The sequence below is a fragment of the Sapajus apella genome, unplaced genomic scaffold, assembly GCF_009761245.1.
Source record: "Sapajus apella isolate SASKATOON/1434 unplaced genomic scaffold, GSC_monkey_1.0 scaffold14, whole genome shotgun sequence".
NCBI lineage: Eukaryota > Metazoa > Chordata > Mammalia > Primates > Cebidae > Sapajus > Sapajus apella.
Genome location: NW_022436954.1, coordinates 6,194,813 through 6,200,213, shown reverse-complemented (window position 1 = coordinate 6,200,213; position 5,401 = coordinate 6,194,813).

The window sequence follows — 5,401 nt, the reverse complement described above, 5'->3', positions numbered from 1 at the left end:
CCCGCCAAGCCTTCTGCGCACGCGCAGCTGCGCTTCCCGCCGCCCCTTCGGGCGCCGCTCCAAGGCCTGGCCGCGGTTTGCGCATGCGCATTTCGTTGTTGCTGCCCGGAGGAAACCGGCGGCCCCACCCGCAGGACTCCCGGGCGCCTTCGGGTGCCTGCCAGACTGACCACCCTTCGCGCCTGCTACGTGCCTGGCGTGCTCTGGTCGGGAACTAGCGACTGCGGAGCCCTTACTGTGTGCCAGGCGTTATGCAGGGCACCTTTATTCCTCGGCGACATGCTCTGCAGCAGGCATTAATGTCCCAATTTTAGGATCGCTTGAGCTCAGGAGGCCGAGGCTGCAGTGAGTCGAGATCGCGCCACTGCACTGCAGCCTGGGCGACCGAGGGAGACCCTGTTTTGCGAGCGAGCGCGCGCGCGCGCGCGCGCACACACACACACACACACACACACACGCCTACTTTTTTTCCTTACATTTTATTTTTAAAAATAGAGACAGGGGCTGGGCGCGGTGGCTCACGCCTGTAATCCCAGTACTTTGGGAGGCCGTGGCTGGCGGATCACCTGAGGTGAGGAGTTCAGGACCAGCCTGGCCAACATGGTGAACTCCGTCTGTATTTTGTAAAAATAAAAAATTCGCCTGGTGTGGTGGCACATTCCTGTAGCCCCCGCTACTCGGGAGGCTGAGGCACGAGAATCGCTTGAACTCGGGAGGTGAAGGTTTCAGTGAGCCAAGATGATGCCATTGCATTCCAGCCTGGGCAGGCAGATCACAAGGGCAGGAGTTCAAGACCAGCCTGGCCAACATGGTGAAACCCTGTCTCTACTAAAAATATAAAAAGTGGCTGGGCATGGCAGCATGCACCTGTAATCCCAGCTACTCAGGAGCCTGGGGCAGGAGAATTGCTTGAATCGTGATGGGGAGGCAGAGGTTGCAGTGAGCCAAGATCCAGAGAGACTCCATCTCAAAAAAAAAAAAAAAAAAAAAAGAAAAAGAAAAAAAAGAAAAGAAAAAGGAAGAAGAAAAAAGAAACTACGAAGTAGTTTTCCAGAGTGGCTGTACCATTCTGCACTCTTGACAGCAGAGTGTGAGAGTTGCTTTGCATCCTTGTCAGTGCTTGAAATTTTCAGTAAAAAAATTTTGCCATCCTAATAGATGTGTAACGGTATCTAGTTACAGATTTAATTTGTATTTCCCTAATGATTAATAATGCTGAACACCTTTTTATGAGCCCTTGGGATTCCTGAGAATTAATAAACCTATACCCTAACTCAGAAGCAATTTACAGTGCTAAAGAGACTTGTATGGATTTAGACTTAGCCTGCCATACTGGAACATTTCAGCAGCAGTGCTTGTAGATGACAGCTGAATTCAAAGCACATATACCAGAACTGTCAAGCCAGCCAGCACATGGCAAAAGCCTGGCAACAAAAAATAGCATGCTGTGTGTATGTGTGTCTCCAAGAAGTTCAGTGTTACTTAAATGTAAGAAACAGGTTTCAAGGCGCGGTGGCTCATGCCTGTAATCCTAGCACTTTGGAAAGCCGAGGCAGCCGGATCACCTGAGGTCAGGAGTTTGAAAACAGCCTGGCCTAACCCTGTCTCTACTGAAAAGAAAAAAGAAAAAAATAGCTGGGCATGGTGACATGCACCTGTAATTCCAGCTACTTGGGAGGCTGAGGCAGGAGAATTGCTTGAAATTGGGAGGTGAAAAAAAAAATTGGGAGGTGTAGGTTGCAGAGAGCTGAGATCGCGCCATTGCACTCCAGCCTGGGCAAAAAAGAGTGAAACTGTGTAAAAAGAAAAGTAAAAAGAAACGAGTGGAGTGGCAGGAGATGGGGTCGAGGAGGGACACCGGCTAGACCACGAAGAAGCTTGTGCTGAGGTACTTGAGTTTATCCCCACAGTAATAAGACACTTTTTTTTTTAATAAGACACTTTTAAAAGTTGGATTTTGGTTTTAGAAAAATGTTCCTGAGGCCAGGCTTGATGGTTCACACCTGTAATCCCAACACTTTGGGAGGCTGAGACAGGAGGATCTCTTGAGATCAGGAGTTCAAGACTAGCTTGGGCAACATAGACTCAATCTCTAAAAAAAAAAAAAAAAGAAAGAAAAGAAAAATTAGTCAGGCATGGAAGTGCACACCTGTATTCCCAGCTACTTGGGTGGCTGAGGGGGAGGATTGCTTGAGCCCAGGAGGTCAAGGCTGCAGTGAACTGTGATCATGCCGTGGTAGTCTGGCCTGGGGGACAGAGTGAGCTCCCCACGCCAAAAAAAAAGTTCCTGGAACCCTTCCCTGGCTTCTTCATTTTCATTTTCTGCCTATTTATTCTTATCCTTCAAGGCCCAACCCAAGTGCCACCTCCTCTGAGAAGCCCTCTGTAACCCCCCTAGCCAGAAGATCACCTACTTGTTTTTTACCTTTCTTTGTGTTTACTGGCCAGTCTGCCTGGAAGGTGGGAACTGTAGTTTACCCCACTTCAGTCTTCTTATGTGGTTTGACAAGGGATCTAGCACGTTGTAGGTGCTAATCAATGTTTGATGAATGTCAATGAATTTTCAAATGAAGAAAGTTTACTGGGCAATCCAGCTCTGGAGTCCTGTCAGATTATACCAGTATTAGTTCTTGAACTTGAGCATGCATCAGAACCACCTAGAGGGCTTGTAGATTGCTGGATCGAACTCCCGAGTTTCTGATTCAATAGATCTTGGGGACTGAGAATTAGCCTTTTGAACAAGTAAGTTTGCAGGTGCTGCTGCTGGCAGAAGGTACCACACTCAGATAACCTTTGGATGAAACACTCCCTACGTGTGACTGTGGGTACAGTTCAGGTGCTTCTCAGAACCAAGCCCCGGGCTGGACACTGTCAAGGGATCATCATTCCTGTGCTTTATCACAACCATCTGACCACCTGACCCTTCAGGGGATGTCCTTCGTCTTGACTACTGTCCCACCCCTTTGACCTAGAGGCAGGATAACTTTATCCTCTCCTGGTCCCTTTATTTTTATTTTTATTTATTTATTTTTTTGAGATGGAGTCTCGCTCTGTTGCCAGGCTAGAGTGCAGTGGTATGATCTTGGCTCACGGCAACCTCTGCCTCCTGGGTTCAAGCAATTCTCCTGCCTCAGCCTCCCTAAGTAGCTGGGACTACAGGCACGCACTATCACACCCAGCTATTTTTTGTATTTTTAGTAGAGATGGGGTTTCGCTGTGTTGGCCAGGCTGGTCTTGAACTCTTGACCTCAGATGATCTGCCTGCCTAGCCCTCCCAAAGTGCTGGGGTTACAGGCGTGAGCCACTGCACTCAGGCTATTTTATTATTATTATTGAGACAGTCTCACTATCGCCCAGGCTAGAGTGCAGTGGTATGATCTCGGCTCACTGCAACCTCTGCCTCCTGGGTTCAAGCGATTCTCCTGCCTCAGCCTCCTGAGTAGCTGGGATTACAGGTGCGCGCCACCACATCTGGCTAACTTTTGTATTTTTAGTAGCGATGGGGTTTCGCCATGTGAGCCAGGCTGGTCTTGAACTCCTGACCTCAGGTGATCCACCTGCCTTGGCCTTCCAAAGTGCTGGGATTACAGACATGAGCCACTGCACCCAGTCCTCTTGTGGTCCCTTTCTCCCAGAGCTCGCAGAAAATCTTCTCAGAGGGGTGATGGTCACATGGTCACATTCTACAACTGGCTTTCCTCCCTCTAAGCAGTTCAGTCTGGGAGCCCCAGAGGACAAAACAAATCCTGTCCTAGGAAGAAGGGTAGCACGTACAGAGGAAGAATGGAGTGCTGGGAAGAGGGTCCCATTAACTGCCAGCCGCTGCAGCTCTTCAGGAAATGCTCCGCAGACCCATGATCTCCCCGAGAGGGGCAGAACCAGGTCTTGCCTCCTTAGAGAGCAGCTACCGCTTCCTGGGCCTGACAGCTTCCTAGCCTCCAAGGCAGAGGGAAGGAGCCACTGAATAAGCAGCTCCATTTCCTGCAGCACCTGGGGCTCCCCAACCCCTACCACCTCCCTTTGGGCTTCCCAGGTCAATTACCTACCAGGCAACGGGCCTCAGCTCAGCAAACCTGGCCAGCCAGAGACTGGCCTGACAGGGCCACCGGGAGTTGAAATGACCTGACTCAGACAGGCAACCCTGGGGATGGGGCAGGGGGGTCTGCCCCCACTCCTAGGGTAGTGTAATTCAGTCATCAGTTTACTATTCCCTCTCTGTGTGTTGGGTGCCTGGCTCATAGTAGGGCTGTGAAACCTGGTGACCATCCAGATATGAGCCTTGTGGAGCTTGGGGAGGTGAGGGGGTGGGATAGGTTTGCTCAAAGAGGCCTCCAAATCCTTCCAGGCTCAGCCCAGACCTTGGAGGCCTTTGTGCAGTTTTAGTAACGAGCCTAATTCCTGTGGGTGGTGGCTGTCACAGGACAGAAGCAGAGGACCCCTGGAAGGAAGGGAAACTTCCAAGAAGGAGGTGAACCACTAACCCAGAGTCCCCTCCCCAACTGCAGAGATCCCTTCAGAAGAGCGCTCTTTGGCAAGGTTCGGTGTTTGAATCTAATTCAAAAGACTGAGCTGCCAGAGGCTCAAGTATTCCCAAGAATCATCCATGGAAACTGTTCTAGACTCTGGGTCCAGGCCTACCCCAGGGAGTAAGATTCAGGAGTCTTGGCATGATTGAGAGATCTCTCCTAGGTTATTTTTATCCTGACTGGAGTCTCTTCCCTGTCCGCCCCCTCACCAGCTAAACTGAAGCCAAGACACAAGGAGTAAAGCTTCCAAGGGCCTGGGCACGCTGTCGGATGTAGTGGAGGCAGGACTGGCCTCTCTGGGGAGATTTCAGCATTCTCTGCTTAGAAAAATGAGGCTGTAGACCTTTTAAGATGGCATGCATTTCTGCAGGAACACACACACAGACACTTACAGTCCCCAAGGAATAGTCTCTCTCCTGCAGGATGGGAATACCCACAGAAGGCACTGAGCCACTAATGCAAGAGAAAAGCTCTCAAATTCCTTCTTGCCTTAGGTCCCCCGTATCAGATCTGAGAATTTGCCTTCAACCTTCCCTGAGCACAGGCTCTGATCTGTCCATGGTTCTGATTTTTAATGGCGTTCACTTGGGGGCAAGTCACGGATTCTTTCATTCGTTTGGAGTAGCTAACATTTGCCGAACACTTACTGTGTGCCAGGGACTGTGAGCTACTCCTACTCCTTACATGCAACCCCTTTTTCCCAAAGTAACCAGACATAATAGAAAAAAAACACAGATCACCCGGGCGCGGTGGCTCACGCCTATAATCCCAGCACTTTGGGAGGCCGAGGCGGGTGGATCACGAGGTCAAGAGATCGAGACCGTCCTGGTCAACATGGTGAAACCCCGTCTCTACCAAAAATACAAAAATTAGCT